At 39.1% G+C, this 17739-nt stretch overlaps 1 long non-coding RNA gene across 5 annotated transcripts; it reads right to left on the bottom strand.

The window, feature by feature from the left end:
* Positions 1-271: 271 nt before the first annotated feature.
* On the bottom strand, positions 272-17247 carry LOC117010446. Of its 5 annotated transcripts, XR_004420674.1 has the most exons (5): positions 12352-17247; positions 11501-11566; positions 10366-10474; positions 3392-3606; positions 272-1612 (listed from the first exon to the last, which is right to left on the bottom strand). It is a non-coding gene; the product is annotated as an uncharacterized LOC117010446 (long non-coding RNA). The 5 variants fall into 5 exon arrangements; XR_004420673.1 differs by lacking the exon at positions 272-1612 and having other exon boundaries at positions 1621-3606; XR_004420671.1 differs by lacking the exons at positions 272-1612; positions 3392-3606 and having other exon boundaries at positions 8424-10474; positions 12151-17247.
* Positions 17248-17739: the final 492 nt, after the last annotated feature.

The raw sequence follows: 17739 nt of genomic DNA, 5'->3' as shown, positions 1-17739 counted from the left end.
GTTTTGTTTTTATCTAACAGAAAATGATTTTGGTTGAAACACCGCAAATTTTAGAAGAAGAAGATCTGAGCTTAAAGCACAGATTTCTGTTTTGCATTCACAGACTAGTACAGCAGAATCATGACAAAATTGTGTTCTTTAAATTTTTGAGAAAGACAGAGAACCTGATTTCCACTGTAGAGAAATACATTTTAAGTGTATGGTCTTATGATTATTTATTATGTATTTGATTAAAAATAAATACAAATATTTAAACAAGGTGAAATGCTCAGGAATATTACTTATTTAAAAAGCATTAAAACATTTAGAAAATAATAATGTTGTAATACTTCTAAATTAGTGCCAAAAACAGGTATGGAAAGTTCGAAAAAACCTGTATTTGCTGGTACCTTGTTTCATCCCAGAGGAAACATATGTAGGTAGGAACACTGTGAATTTGAAAATATAAAAGGCAAACTGCAACATTGGGGCACTAAGATAACATTGTTTTTTTTCCACGACATTAAAATCAGGTCAAAACAGAACTCTTCATCAAACACAAAATATATTTCTTGCACAAGATAATTTGCTAATGCAAACCTTCTTACAAAGCTTTGGGCTTGTCAATTCACTTTTACATCATAGTCCTCAAAATTCCATTCTTTTATAAAAAGTTCTCTAAAATTCAGAAGAAATATATTTGCCACATGTTTAAGTAATATTGTAGAACGAGGCACTTACACTTATCTTGTTTTGTAACGAAGCAATAACATGCATATGTTATCGGGGGGTTGTTTCCAGTAAATTTTCAGTTTTCTGCCAACACAGTGTGTCACCAAATGACAGACTGAACTTTTTCCGTTTTGGAAATGTGAATCACAGTTACAGGAAAAGTTATCTGTTGGATTCTGTGCATAGGATATTATCCTGACCTTTTACAAAAAAGCTTTAGGAACCAAAATGTCTAATATGAATGACAGCCAAATGTAAAAACAAGAAGTATTTGTTTGCCCAAGAGAAATGAATACTTTGGTTCTCTGAGATGCATTTGCAATCCTGCAGAACATTTGGTTCAGGTTGAGATATTTAATAATCCTAAAAATCATGCTGCTTTTTAAAAATCAATTCTTTAAACAAGAGCTTGAGGTGAAAGCAGCATGATCATTACTGGTTTTGCAGATCTGTTTCTTTACAAAAACATAAATTAACATTAAAATAGGACTCTATGCTAAAGCAGAGATTTGTCTAGCAGAGTAGCTTCTTTCCAACACTGTTGACAAGACATTACAAGAATATATTCAAAAAGTTAACATACATCAAAACTTGATAGACTATTTCCCCTTCTTCAAATGATTTGCAGCTGTGTCACCATTGATATGCTTCTTTTTACCAGCTTCTCTTAAAGAATCTGTTGCTTTTTAAACTGTGCAAGTTCCTAACATCCATGATGTCCTATGACAAGGAGCTCTGTAGCAACTACACCAGGCACACGAGTTACAAGAAGCGTATCTTGCAACAAGAAATGTCTCTTTCAGAGGTTCCACTCATATCATGATACCCCATAGTTCTTCTGTCGAAAGAAAGTCCTTGTTCAGCTTTTCCATGACACTCCACCAAGTTCTCTCATGCTCATCTGTTTTGAGATAATAATAAATGTATTAACAGAACATAATTCTGGAAACTGTTTCCTATTTTTGCACTTTGATTTTCCTTTTCCAATTTTGCTGCCCAATTATTTAAAGAAGACAGAAAGAGAATTGCAGTATCCTCCAGAATATGGGTACCTTAGATTAAAAAGAAGTGCTTTCTTTTCATTGTATTTTCTCCCTAAATCATATCTCCCTAAATCTTTTTATTTTGTTGGTCACCACTGAATATTGAGTTGACGTTTCCTTAGTAATATTTCTGAACAGTAACTCTTTGGAGCCTGTAATTGTGTACATAAACTTTACATTGGATTTCCCAATGTAAGTATCATATGCTATTACAATCACATCCGTAAGCTTTTAAGGGGGAGCTGCATTTCAAATTGTTCATGTTCTGTTCTGAACAGCAAGTTCCTGTTCTGTGTCAATTGCAAAACAGGAGCCACGCATAAATTATAATTTTTTCCATAAACTAGCCCTTTGAAAAAAACAGACATAATTCCCTATTGTCTCCTCAAATACTGTCATTTGATTTTAGGTAAACTATGAGGGGGGGACAAAGGAAAAAATACAAGGCAAGACAACATTCTCAGTACAAGCTTGCCATTCTTTGAACATTAGGTTATTCAGTCAGGGAAGTTCTTTTCTGCTGACCCTTTAATTTTCCTTCAAGTTCACTTGCTACCGATCTTATGTTTCTCTCTTGCTTTTTGGTTCCACTCCCTTAGCCTATTTCCTATTTTTTTGCAGTAGAAGCATATTTACTAAACCAGGCAGATGTACATGTTGGACTGACACCAACATTTTAGAGTTAAATCCTACCTCTGCAAAATTCTGTGGAGCTAGCTGCATGGAAAAGAGAGCACGGGAAAAAAAAGAAAGAAAAATACTTGAAATAGAAACATATTTCATGTTTGTACAACAAACTCAAACAGGAAAGATAACTTAGATAACAATGATTTCTCATCTGAAACTTCAAGCTGAGCACAGTGAAGGTATAATATCTGCAATTTTCTACATTCTGAATTAGACAGAGCACAGACTTAATAGAGATTAAAAGCTTAATTGAAGTCAACTCCTTGGAAAAAACAATGCCAGCATTGGGGGAGGGCATCTACAACAAAAATTTTAGAGACTCGGAGGTAATGACTGCACAGAAATTATCTTGCTGGCTTTATGTATGATAAAGGCTGTCTAAAATATTTATTTGGACAATATTTTCCATAAAGCCTGGTGTTTCCCACCATATATTTACACTTTTTACAAGCATAAGGAATCACTAATGGTGCTGAGTTATACAGTGATTAGACCTTTTCATGGGTTCAAACTAAAATTCGTATGAGGCTGAAACAATGCAGCAGCTTTCACCAGCCCTTGCTATAGGGGTAAGATTCACACAGGCTTTGGACTAAACCTCCACCTGTACATGGACCAGATTCATGCTGGACAGATGGTCAGAACAAAAAGCTCTATGAGACTGGGAAAATTTGTGTCCTCTCCTTTAGGCACTCAGCAACTGGACATAAATTCTTATACAATTACATTATGGTTAACCAAAAAAACAAAGAGCACAATACAATTGTTTCCCAATGGATGCCTTAAATAAAATATCTTGCTATGCAGAAAGGACTATTATATGGTTATAGATTGTTTTTTTGCTTCATTTTTTATGCAATTAATGCTTTTTACATTACTGTTTTAAATCATACACCCTTCAGGAGCAAATCATATATGTAAGTTACTGCACTGGGGACCAGTGAGGATACCTGAGAAAAAGAGACCTGCAAGAGGGAGAGGCAGGAGGTGCTCCAGGTGCTGGAGCACAGATTCCTCTGTAGCTCCTCGTGCAGCCCATGGTGAGACAGCTGTGCCCCTGCAGATCCACAGGATCTCCCCTTGGAGATCCACAGGAGAGTAGAAATCCCCCTGTCCAGCCTGCAGCAGGGGGATGCCGGAAGGATGCAGTGGTCCTGTGAGAAGCCTGCAGTGGAACAGGCTTCTGTCAGTCGAAGACAGGAGTGATAGAGCAGCTTGCTGGACACCAGACATCCAGTCAAGGTCAACCCACCAGAATCAGAAATTAACTTAATCTTTGTGGTGTGACATTTTAACAGAAAGACTTGAAAGAGGCTTCTCTCTGTTTCTTCTGATTTTTGATAACAGCTTACCTTTGGTCAGGTTCATAAGTCTCTCACATGAAAGCAGAGAAAGAAGACACTTTTTTTGAATCAGAGAAATGTGATAACAGATCATAAATTTTCTGAAAGCCAGAGTGTACAGAAATCCCATTCATTTTTAAAACCTATTCCCCAGTACAAAATATTGACTTCATGTACAGATAATTAATTAAAATCAGACACAAATGGGCAAAAGTATCTTTGCATGCTGCTATTTTGGACCTCTTCCCATAGAATATTTTTGAATTTGAAGCAGTACTACCTGACCCATCTATCTTGTGTAACAAATACTCAGGAATATGTTGCTGTATACACATCTAAAGGATTAATCAGTAGTAATTACTCTACTTTTTAAAAATGCATAGCTTTATTTGGTCTTCAGAGTTTAAACTTTGGTTTAATATTCATCTTTCATATCCCCAAAAGAAATCCCATTTTATCTGATGTGTTTACTATCCAGTGTCTAAGTTTCTTGCAAGATACTATACAAATGTATTCAAACAATCTTAATATCAGCCTTGGAATGCCTGCAACTCTACAGCTAAGTTTTAAATATGCATATCAACCTAATAATAAAGATTGCTGGCTGGTATAACACAAGACATGAGATATGAATGGCTCCCATATGTCTCATGGGTGCTAATCCTGAAACTGAGTAACCACACTTTAAAGGGAAATATTAGTAAACACTGTATTACTAACGGGGGGGGGGGGGGGGGGGGGGGAGGAGGGGGGGGAAGGTTAGTGTGGCTAATAACTCCTCACCACTATAGGTTAGTGCCATATTCCAATTCAAACCTGGAGTGAAACACACACTTGCTAACTGGAATTAGCAAGTGGAATGGATCAGAATGGAATTTCTTGCCAGTGGAATGGAGCTTCTTCCTCCCTTTAAAGAAATTTAATTTTTATCCTGGTGTACATGCTATCCTTTTCAGTAGCCATATTTTCAAATGTTTCCTCACTGAGGAATACAGTCAGCTGCAACCTTTCTCCTTCTTTTTTTCGTGAATAAAATGCTGACTTTTTCATATGCAGTTGGCAACACCCAAAACTTCACAGGAGGCTTACTTCTTTGGATTAGTCTAGAGCTAGAACTCAAGATAGAGAAGATCTGAATAAAACTGCCAGATGAATGCAGCTTTCTTGGATATGAACATGACTATGGAATAAGATAGCACTGAAAAAGATGATTCCTAGACTTTCCACAGGAGCTAGAAGAAACAGAACTTTTAGCACATAGTTCTCTGTGGTTTAAGACTTTTCTGAACCTTTAGATAACACTAGCAATGGAAAAGCTGCATCTTACTATGGACTGGGTAAATCTAAAGCAGCAGATTGCTACCTTTGATATCCGGCTGACACAATCATATCTAATCTTTCTTTTTAATCTCCTCTGAAATACAAATGAGTTAAACTTCAAGAAGTTGTGGAGAGAGGCCAAAGCTGTGACCTCCCATGTTATATACACCAAGGTACCCACTGATTACAACCTGAGGCACCTGTCCTGAGACCAATTGGTCTCAAATTGGTCCTGCAAGGAGCAGAACCATAAATCAATGTGGAATCTCAAGCTTATCTGGTGTTGTCAGCCCTCATGACTTTTTCATTATCTTGAAGTTTAATAACATCTGCCTTACAGTCTCTACACCCTCTTACTCTCTCTTGAATGCAATGATTACATCAGAATCTAAACTTTCTTTTTAAAATTATGTACTTTAGTGTCTGTTTTGAAGCTGGAGTTTGGGACTATAACTTTTGTTTCCATTGACGGTTCAAAACACAGGAGGTAAATTGAAAGGACCGGGCTTGGGTTAATTTGTGTTGTGGGAGAGGGATAAACTCAAGAAATTTTGTGGTCCAATACATGTTTTTGATATATTGGATTGGTATATTAAAAATTTACTTTCCCTTCCTTGTTGAAAAGACTTATAAACATCCTCTGTATAACAGATCTCATACAAAACTTTATAGAATGCATTCTATTTACAACTAAATCTAAAAACCAGCTCTGGAGGCCTCTTTCTTTTTTGAGTTTATCTGATTGATAATGATCTAGGTTACAATGCAGTAGGATCTTCCTATGACTCTGCCAGTATTGTCTAGCAAACAGTACAGTCATTAAATATTACTTAACGGGTAGCAGAGACCCAACACAGGATACAGACCCTTTTATTAGTGACTCGATTTCAACCAGCACTCCAGCAGGTTGAAAGAATGATGGATCTGTGTTTATAAAGTGAGTTGAAAACGAAGTACAGAGTAATTGTCTGATGCCACCACGGGGAAGCATACTGAAGACAAGCAATCTTCTCAGTCCAAGTCAGTTCAAACTGGTGTCTCTTTTGTAAGCTTTACTGTCTTTTCTAATATTCCCAGCAGAAAGGTCAGACCAGGAAGATTAAACACATCTTTTTGGGATCTATCCATTCTGGTCCTTAAGCCATTAACATGACATAACTAGTGCTATCAACTGATCAGCTCTTACAAGGAAACATATAAAATCAGAAGCCTCCCTCCAAAAACTAACATTTATAAAATACATATTTGATATATAAGTAAAAATTTGACTAAAGGGGTTAATATCATTTACCAGGTTTTGTGCTGGCATAAATTCCTATATTTATAGAGCACTCAAACCTAGCCTTTCCACTGAACTGCAGACTGCATTAGATAACCTGCTGGTAACAAAGATTTATTAGGTCAGGATGTTGAATGTAATAATGTCTGGTAATTCAGGTATATGTGAGCAGAGGGCATAAAGAAGGTCAGAAAGCTTTGAAATGTAAATTAACCTGAAAATGCCTATAAATAATCCATAATTTTATCATAGTTTTGTTTCACTATAAGTATTTGCATTTCGTTACTGCTTCAAATTGCTGTCTCTAGACATAAGGAAATGAATTATACAAACATTAAGTATAAATGTTGTTAAACAGGTATAAAGAAATATTTTTTAAATAAAAGTCTATGCTTACATTCTTAGAGTTCTTATCTTCCCAAAACCTTTGTTATATGAATTTCCACAGGAAAGCATGTGGGAAAACAAAGGCTTTTTTGTGGACTTACCCTTCTCAAGAAAGCCCAGTATAATTTATTACTGAGGTTTTGAATGTCACACTACTTTCAAATGTGTTATGTTAAACACATTTGAAAATCAAGAGTCAACATATATAAATAAAGTTACAGTAAATTCACGAATACAAGCTGCACTGAGTATAAGCCCCATCTCTGGGTGTTGGCAAATATTTCGTTTTTTGTCCATAAATAAGCCGCACCTGAATATAAACCGCTCTGTCGTTCGCAGCGAGGACCTGCATGCAACAAAGTTGCCAAATAGTAACAGAACGGCGGCATGGCGGGGTTTACTGGCTCAGCTAAGGCTGTGCAGGCTTGGCCCGCTAGGGGCTGCTGACGGGGCCAGGTAGCCCAGCTCGGCGCTGCCGCTCGGTGGGGCCACTGGGGGCCGGCCGCCGCTGCCACTGGGCTCGGTCACCACGGCCTGGCGCTGCCCTGTGGTGGCAGGCAGGGATGGAGCCCCCCGCCCTATCCCCGAGCCGCGGCAGTGGCAGCCCGGGTCCCCCGCCACCTCCCAGAGCTGTGGCAGTGGCGGCCCGGGTCCCCCCTCTCCTCCCCGAGCCACGGCAACGGCGGCGCGGGGCCCCCCCGTCTCTCCCCTGGGCTGTGGTAGAGGAGGGAAAGAAAGAGCTCTCCCGCCTCTCTCCCCGCCCCCCGTGCTGCCTGCAGGCAGCCAGGCTCCACCCGCGGTGCAACAGAGTAGCAATTTGTAACAATCGCAAAATGCCGACTTTGCAGCAGCTCGGCTCGGCACTCTGGCTGGCACTTCTGAGGTTGTAAATGTCAGAAAATTATTCACATATTAGCCGCTCCTGAGTATTAGCCGCATTTCCGGTTTAGGAGCAAAATCTTAGTCAAATTGGTGCGGCTTGTATTCGTGAAATTACTGTATGCCTCAGGAAGTGGGTCTCATCTGTGCAACTGAAAGCATGATTGCAGGTCTAATTCAAAGGATGTGCACAACTCAATTTGCTGCTCCTACTTTGACAAGAAATTCTGAAAAATATAAAAGACTAAATTGAATTCTCAATGTCTTTATCAAATAGCTGTAGGTCTGATTTGGGTGTAACTGGTCTAGAAACTTCTAAAGTCACGGCCACTGCTTTCAATACATTGTGTTTTAATTTTTGGAAACAGTAATATTTTTCCCTGTAGCTGGCAAATATAAGAAAACAGAACATAGAAAATTTAAATGTGGTCAGGCTGAATGGTTATTTTTATCAATTATTTTGATAAAATTTGGTCCTAACCAGCTGTTTCTGAATCTGTTTCTGTGTGGTACTGCAAAACACTTATGAAGAGTTGGGGCTGCTCTGCATCTTGTGACAAGGAGGCCACCTCCTTATCTTCCTCACCAAGGCATCAGAAATGTAAGCTTTGGAGGGAGCTCATCACAAAGCTTTAGACTTTGCAGTAAGGTATAGTCCAATGCTCTCAAAAGTATATGCGTGGCAGGGAAATGTACAGCCCAGGATGTATGTCAGACAATCCACTGGAGTGAAGAAATATGGGTTTTAGCATTAACAAATAAAACAATATAAAATTAAAATTTTCAAAATTGTGTTTATTTCCTCTTTATCTCACATTGTTTTAATTCCTATTTTGGTAATTTTTTATAATGTGCATAATACATTATTAGAATTGTACATGTATACAACTTACAAACAAATATATATGCCTCCGTTGTGGGTGCATGTTCAAAAAGGTCTTATTGCACAATGAAAAAAACTTTTGGAGGTCACCGGTCTAGCTCTGGTACAGTAACAGTATCAGTGAGTAATAGCAGAGGATATGCCATTGTTAGACATAAATTCTTTTATCACAATAAACAGATGTCCCAAGGATGTATGATAAAACAAAGGAATTGGAAAAATAGAAGTAATGTAGGGTGTATCCCCTCCCCTTTTCCACTTCCTCTAATTTTTACATTTTCCTTCTTTCTCTCCCTATTTTTCATTATATTTGGCACTTCTCCATCCACTAATTGCTCCACTCCCATTTGGATTAGTTACATTTTTCTTTCAAAAAATATTTTATTTTGAAAAGACAAAAGCTTTAACCTCCTTTTGTATTTTCTTCTCATTTTTCCTTTTCCACATTTTGCCTAGTTCTGTCAAAATCTTTCAATTCTCCTAACATCTACCCTTTTTCTGTCTCATTCTGTTGGTTTTGCTGTCCACTTTCCTAACCACAAACTCCTCTCATCTGATCTGCAAATCCATCTCTGTGCCTTCACCAAGCCAAACATTTACCTTAACCTTTTTCCTTTTTCCCCAGTGGAATGTCCTGTTTTCCACATCCTCCCTTTCCTGCTATTTTCTTTTCCCACAACAAGATGGAAGATAAATACTTAGAAGCAGACACATGCTTGTGTAGTGTTCTGTTTCCTCTGGCCTTCCAGCTACTTGGCAGCCAACCTCCCTTACGAAATCAGGAATATCTGAACATTTGCTGTAGCAAGTCCCTTCTCTGTGCCACTGAAATGCAGAATGTGGTGCGCAGTCCATGGACCCTCACCCACTCCTGGGTGCAGGCTGGAAGATTTCTGAGATGGGCTTGGGAAGCACTGAGACTAGGACAGCTAGGGGCAGCTAGACAAGAGTGCAAGGGACAGCAAAGAGCCTGCAGGAAGAAATGGGTGTTTGAAGCTAAGGAACAATCTAAACTCAAGGGAAGACTGGCCACATCAGGAGGTGGTAATTGGTGCAATTTGAGTATTTTTACAGGAGAAAACATCACAATGAGCAATATGGCAACCTACAACTTAATGATCAAGAGCCTTTGAAGTCTGACATTATTAAATTAGTTGCTTCTCTGCTGCTGCACTTTTCAAAAAATCATTAACCTAGGTGTTTCAAGACTCACAGTGGCACATGAAATTATCAGTCACAGTAAAGTGTAGTCAAAAAAAAGCAATGTAGATACCCATGACACTTAATGTTTTCTTCCTCCTAGAAATTTACTGAAGTTAAAAGAAAGGATCAGTACCGGAATTGTCAACGTATATGCAACTTTTCTTTTGGTCAAAAATATCACATCAAAGTATTATAGTAAATATCAGAAAACTTTACAAACAAGTTAAAGATGACCATTTAAACTAGTTCTGAAAATATTTGCTAGTACCTGGTTACACTGCTTTAACTATGCTAAAAAAATCTAAATGCTTTGGAGCCATGGTTTCTTCTAATAGGATATTTTAAAAAATATTCTATCACAAAAACAGTATCAGCATCTGCATCCCATAATATCCTATATTATATCCAATTCTACACTAATGGTCTCAAAAGGTAATAAATGTGTATGTAGAAATACTGCTCCATAAAATATAGCAATGGTTAGATTATATATTTATGCACTATTTTTTCTATAGATAATACATACTGTGTCTCTTTTTATCAGATTACTTGAAAGCATGAGCACATATTTTCAGTAATGCAGTCTCTTAGTGCACGCCAAGAGTGCACTACATTCCAAACAAGACATACCATAGGACAACTAAATGATTAATGAGGGAGCACTTCCTCTACCACGAAAAATCATGAAATCTACTGAAGCATAGTTGGGCAAGATAGCAGCAGAACTGTTCACCAAATCCTGCAAACACAAAAGGGAGGACATTAATTTACAAGTGAAAATTTAAGGAGATGGATTTAAAAATGGAGAAAAGGAAGTATTTCTTTCAGAATGATGGAATTGTTGGCTTTGTAGCTAAAGTATAACGGTATCAAGAAGTTCAAGAAGGCAATAAATACAATCACACACTAAAGATTTTAAAGGGCATACATTTGTATTTTCATTTCTGGTTCTCTAATTTAGGGTGTCAGCAGAGCACAAGAAGATCTGACAGCAGAGAATATGCAGTCTAAAAGCCCTTTCTAAATCACACCTATGACTAGCAAGGCTACAGAGAGAGCACTGGGACAGATGGACAATTTACCTTCAAAAAGAATGTGCTACAAGAAAAGTATTTTCTCTGTATTAGTTGCTAATCCATTTACAGGTTCTAAGCCATGTGAAAATGTCATGCAATTAAGGAAAAGCACAAGTAACGAAGCTTTTATAGTAGGTCACATGGTTACTGCAGAAAATTTGGCTTATAAGAAATTAATATGTTTACCTAAATAAAAACTTCATTGCACACCCTATCCCTGCTCCACGTGCGGTCTACACAGCGCAGAAAGCTGCAACAATGTAAAATTTAGATATGGAAACACATGTCTCCATGTTTCCCATAAGCTCAATGCAGTGCATCAGCTCCCACCATCATAACCAAATTGGTTCTTTAATTAGACCTTTGTACCAGGAAAAAACTCCTATGAACTATGGAAGGGAAGCATAGAAAAGCACTGCAGCCAACTGAATGATTTGCTAATAAAAAGAGTCAAATTTTTGGCTTATCAAAAATGATCACAATTGACTACAATAAAGCTATACAATTATTCCATAGCTGTGTATGTATCAGTCATGATGCATGTTATTTCAAAACATGAATTCTCAAACACACCTTAATGATTCCAGGTTACTTATAAAATCCAATTGTTTACTGAAGTCATATACTACTAATTACAATTCAAAACAAGTGGTAGAATGAATAAATAAATAAAAGGACAAAAAAATTACCATTAAACATGCACATTCTTATGGCCCCATCTTCACATGCCACAGAGACAGTGGGACTCAGAACAGCTGTTGAACAATGAGAAAGCAATAATCAGAAGTAATAATGCTTTGTTCACATGTGAATGTTATTGTTCATATATGATTGCTTCTTAAAATAATGACTCCTCACAGAATTCATCAAATTGTTAAAGCTGCAAAAGATGTTTAAGGCAAATAAGTCCAATCACTAATACAGCACTGCTAGGTCTCCCACATCCTACCCATGTCCCCAAGAAATGTGTTTGTCTTAAATATCCTCAGGAAGGTTACTTGACCACTTTCCTGAGCAGCCTCTTCCAATGCCTGACAGTCTCTTTGGTGACAATATTTTTGTTAATACCCAATCCATACCCATCCTGGTGCAACATGAGCCCATTTTCTCTTTTCCTATCACTTGCTACAACCTTGTTGATGAAAACTTCTGTGGAAAGCAAGCTTAAATGTCACAGATCAGACACACATGGGGAAACACAAAATGATTTTGTAATGCATGAATAATGCCTTGCATAAAATCAATTTCCTTACATTAGAAAACAAAAATATGGCAGGAAAACAATGCTTTGTACAAACAGTCTAAAATGACCATAGATTAAACGTAATATTTACCTTACCTGCATAACTCGAGTTGCTTCTGGACTGCATATTCAGAATTGCCAGTCCTTGTGGTTTTATCATGCCTTGTGATATCATATGTCTCTGAAGAGCTCTAATTACTGACAAGTGAATCTCACCTTTTCCTTGAAACAGGACCCTGAAGACTTTGTGATTACAAAGAAGGACATAAAATACAGTCTACGTACCATCCTACGTACCATGCTAGATTACTCAATTTGCCATCGGTAACCCAAAATGTTGCTGTATTCCGTGTCTATTTGTGCCCAAAATTGCTCCTCTACGGGGTCTCTCTGACCCTGAAGCCGAGAAGCTGGGGCAGGGGGTGCTACTAAGTGCTTTTAAAGTCGGTTTTCACAAGCAGTTCATCCCCTCTTGCCATGTGGGTTTTGGCTCGCTGACTTCCTGGTCTCTGCCCAAGCAGAGCCGCTTCTTTTTGGGATTCTCGTTCAGCTTTTTCCTCTCGTTTTGGAGAGTCTGCAGCTGGCAGTTTCGAGGTGCCAGGAGGCGAATGCCACCCGCGCCGCCTGTATTGCCGCATCGGGTGGGGGCGGCCCCGCTCCTGCAAGCTGGTCCAGATCCATCGGTCCCCGCTCCAGGAGAGAAGTCGCTCGAGCCCATACACCTTGCCTTCACTGCTCCTGCCGAAAGAAAGGGGGAGTCCTTCTGCAGTTTTCCAGCCTTTGATCTACATGAACTCCAGCCGGGGAGCCAAAGCTGGAGACAGCCGAGTGCACGAGGATGGTGGGGGAAGACTGGCACCACCTCTCCCTTTGTCCTTCGAACCACGCGCTTGGCTGTGGAGCGTTATCCTGGGGGGCTCTCCCGGCATTTTGGGTCTCTCTGTTCTGTGGAGTCCGTGAGGTTTAGCAGTTTTGCATCTCGGTTTTTTGTTTTTTTTTCTTTTCCTGTAATTTCTTGACTGTTGCAGTCCCCGTTGTCAGTAAACTTACCTTTTCACTTACATCTACTTATATCCATTGCTTATTGGTGGAAAGCACTTGGCTGGATCTATAAAGGAAGACAGCTCATTCCAGAGCCTTCTCCTTCAGGTTGTCTTAAAAACAAATTCTTTCTGTTTCAGAATCCTATCCTAAGTAATAAAATTACAGGGTATCTGTTACACACCTGCTATGATGGGCAAACTCAGACAGTGCTGGGCTCTACAAACACAGCAGAATAGGAACTCATACATTTTTTCAAGTCTGCAATTTTTATCTACCCTCCTGTTCTGGCTCCAAGCATGTAGTTTGTGTTCCACCACTTTGGAGGCCCCAAAATCTCTGACAGGAAGAAATTTTCATTAAAGCTTGTTGCTAACTATAAATGGTACTACAACACAAAAATAATTCTGATACAACACAAACAATTCTGGTAAGTAAGGCATGCATTACTTCGCTTTTCTCTATGCAGCACACTATGATACACTAGTGCAAATACAAAATAAAGAAATATGTATTTAACTAGTATCATCTTGAGAAGAAGAAAGGTCTGAAAACTGCAATGTCTCATCAGCACTTAGATTTTACCATCAAAATCTTTTGTGAATGTTTTTCTAATGAATTAAACCACTTCAATCAACATAACAAAACAGCACCATCCTGGGAGGCTGTTTTAAACCAGAGACCAGAGAGTTCCTTTCCTGTTTTGAAGAGTGTGCAGCATCTACCAAATAGACCTAGCAGACTTTTTTGGAAATATTTTGGGCAAAATCAGAATGATTTTGGTACTCAAGCTGAATAGGTTTTCACACTAACTTTTAACAATTAGAGTTACCTGAACTATTTAAGTAATGGTGAGCAAGCCTGACATAGTTACTAGCTCATGACAAACTTACCCAGAAACAATTTTTAATTTCTGTTTTACAAACACTAATCAGGTGAAGCAGAACCAACTTTATTACCCAATTTTATTGAAACTACCCAAAACAACCATATCTCAAGCACTTTTTCTCTTTTCAGGATAGCATGCTTATATGCTGCTTCTAGTTTTTCAACCTTTCTTTTATAGTACACTGTAGCAATCTGTGATCTTTGATGACACTGTCTATGTCACTGTCATATAAAAGTTGGTACTAGTCTGACTTAGCAGCAGCGCATCAACCAGTGATGGTCTCAGGACAGAGAAAAAGGGATCTTCTGTTGCAATCAAAAATAAGGAACAACAATGAAGATAATTTTAAAAAATAAACAGTCTCCACTTCTGAGCTCGTGCATGCAGAATGACAGAGGTGTAAGGAACCCCTTGAGATTATCTACTTCTGTGCTCAGAGAAGGGTCAGTTACAGCAGGCTGCCCAAAGCCATGCTCAGCTGAATTCTGACTGTCTGTAAAGATGAAAATTCTATAGTCAGTCCCAGTGTTTGATTTACTTCACAAAAAACCAAAAAAGCCTTCTAATTTCAGATAATATTTTCTGTTTTTCAGTGTGTCATCACTGACTCCTGCCCTCTCAGAAGGCAGTACAGGGCAAATGTTCCAGTTGTCCAGCTCTCTCCACACCCTGTCTCAGATATTCACACACAACACTTAGTATCCTGCCAAACCTTTTCTTCCCCAGGATGAACAGCCCCAGCTCTCTTAGCATCTCTTCCTGCGCTTGATCACCAGTCTTTCAGTCATAGCTGTGGGCCTGCAGTAAACTTCGTTCAGTACATCCATATCTTCCTCATGAAAAAGACCCGAGCTAGACCCAGCATTTCATTCATAGTGCAGAGAAGAGGGCTAGGATCACTTTCCATGTCCTGCTGGTAAATCTCTGCCTATGAGACCTGGAATGCTCATGCTCGCTTTTGGCATAAGGGTGCATTGCAGGCTCACGTGCAGCCTGTCTCAGCAGAGTCCCCAACTCCTTTTCTGCAAAGTTTTCAACCAATCAGCCCCCTACTTACACATTATTTTCCTTATTTCTGACTTTAAGATATTAACAATGCCTACAGTATAGTGAGAAAAATTAGTATCTGTAGGACCTGGAATATTCCATACAAGTAGCACCTTGTTGTCCAATGTCACCCAATTAAACAAGCCCAAAAATAAACATGCATATTTTCCCCCCAATTAAAAAAAAATCTTGAAAAAGAAAGCAAGTTTAAAATCAATCAATAAGAGTAGCTACCTGAACATATACTAGAATTCTTTTCTACCAGAAGTGGACAGCAAAGAGAAGGGAGTTTTATAGAGCTGTGACTGTAAAAGTAAAACATTGTTGCAAATAGATGCCACCCTTAGAATATAATCACATATTTTACATAATTGAAGTCGTTTTGAAAACTGATTTGTCAAGGCTTCCAGAACCGAAAAACATAGCTTACTGTAAAATACTTAAAGCAAAAAAAACTAACAAGGAATAACACCACAAGGCTTACAATCCACTCTTTTGTTTTTCCCTAAAACACAGGCATTGTCTTTTCAATGAATGCTGAATCAACTTTATTGATCAGAAGACAATTGCATATGTAACATTAAACAACAGCTCATTGTCAATTTTACCAAAACGATGGTATAAGGATAAGACAATCAGGATGTCAAATGTTTTCCTCATCGTTGCAACAGCTCAGTTGCTTTCTGTCAAATAACAAGTTTGCTGCCATAATACAATCTGCACTACAGGCTAGGCTATGTCTAAAAACAATTTCAATTTCTTCATGTATATAATTCACCTGAAAAAAACCACAGGTATAAAACATAAATTAGCACAAACTGGCAATAATTAACCATGCATGAATAGACCAGAATCCCTACTCACCAGTGCAATCCAGCACAGCTGCACATACAGAAGACAAAACACTGTTAGTCAGATCGTTTGTCTGCTTCAACAAAACACAGAATCAAATGCTATGACACCTTTTCTTTTTTTCAATTGCAGGGTGCCATAATATCCCCAGTACAATCAGATAGTTCTTGTGATGACAGTTGATCACTTGCCTGCGATGGGCAGGCAACCAACCACAGCCAATAAGCATCACTTAACATTGCACTTCTACACTCTTTATTTGTGAATTCCTGAAAGTGAATCTCAGAACAAGCTTCATTCATCACAAAGAAAGCACTTAAACGTTTAATGGTAAAGATTTGCATCTCAGATAGCAGCTAGAAGGCAGTAAGAAAAGGAAATCAAACTATGTATTAAATACAATGTTATAAAGCTGAGTTATGTAACTGTATCCAAAAGTCTCAAACTAGGATGGAAACCCTTAAGTCTAATGTTGCTGTTTCTGAATATGCTCTGAATTTCAGAATTCACGGAAGCATCCTTGATCAAAACAAATCAAACAGGAACCTAGGTGCTTGAGAACAAAAATTTTTAATACTCAATTAATTCGTCAAAGTGCACAAGGCAAAAATTCCTTTTAATTTCAAAGAAGGGAATAGTAGAATAAATTACAGAAGAAAAGTTTACAAGCAGCTTTGCAGCAGAAAGCCTGTGTGCTGAATGGCAAATGGTAGAAAGGTGAGGCATGGAAGTGGGAGGGTGATCAGAACAGGGGCTGCTGATAAAGAAATGTGCTGGCAATTCAGAACAGTGAGTTATTGCTTTAGATGTGAGATTTCCTTAAACAAATGGGGAATTGTTAAGTATTTTGATACTGTAAGCAACTGCTGCTATTTCTTTGAATAAAAAGAAAAAGGAAGAACTGCAAGTTTGTGGAATATTGTTTACTGTTAATCAACACACCTTAACCATATTTTCACAATACTCAAAGCTACATTTAAGTATACAATAGTCACAATCACAAAAAACAAGCAGAACTGTTAAATCGTGTAAGGCCTTAAAAGCACAGTGTGTATTGTTGGAATATTATTTTGTTTACAGTTAGGCTACATATAATTAAGTTTATTTTTCATAGTTTTCTTCACACACAATGCATTCAAGGCACAGGCTGTTTAAGTTTATTTCATGATGAGTTAATAGAAAAATGTCAGTATTCTATTCTTCCCACTCCTCCCACCCCACCCAGGCCTGATTAGTAAAATTTCCATATGATTCTCAAGAAACAGTAAGCTTTCACACAAAACATCCAAAATTACAGTAGTTTCACGAATACAAGCCGCACGGATTATAAGCCGCACTTCCGGTGCCTCAACAATGTTGCTGTCTTTGTCAATAGATAAGCCGCACCCCGAATATTAGCCGCACTTTCGTTCGTCGCGAGAATCCGTGTGCAGCTTTCACAAATTGGCCAATTAGTAACAGGATCGCGGCATAGAGGGCTTTACTGGCTCAGGGCGGGGCCAGGAAGGCTCGGCCCGCTCATGGTTGCTGACAGGGCCGGCCGGGTGGTGCTGCAGCCGCCGCCGGGCTCACTGGCCCCCCTCTCCCGTCAGCACCGCCTCGCCGCTGCGTTTACGTACTCGTCCTGCCGGCGGGCCAGCCACTGCCGCCGCTGGCAGGCATGCCGGCCGCCTCGCCGCTGCGTTGTTTACGTACTTGCCCTGCCGGCGGGCCAGCCACTGCCGCCGCTGGCAGGCATGCCGGCCGCCTCGCCGCTGCGTTGTTTACGTACTCGCCCTGCCGGCGGGCCAGCCACTGCCGCCGCTGGCAGGCATGCCGGCCGCCTCGCCGCTGCGTTGTTTACGTACTCGCCCTGC

This window comes from Catharus ustulatus, chromosome Z (assembly GCF_009819885.2).
Source record: "Catharus ustulatus isolate bCatUst1 chromosome Z, bCatUst1.pri.v2, whole genome shotgun sequence".
Lineage (NCBI taxonomy): Eukaryota > Metazoa > Chordata > Aves > Passeriformes > Turdidae > Catharus > Catharus ustulatus.
The sequence above is the reverse complement of the archived record's forward strand: the minus strand, read 5'-3'. Positions and strand labels throughout refer to the sequence as shown.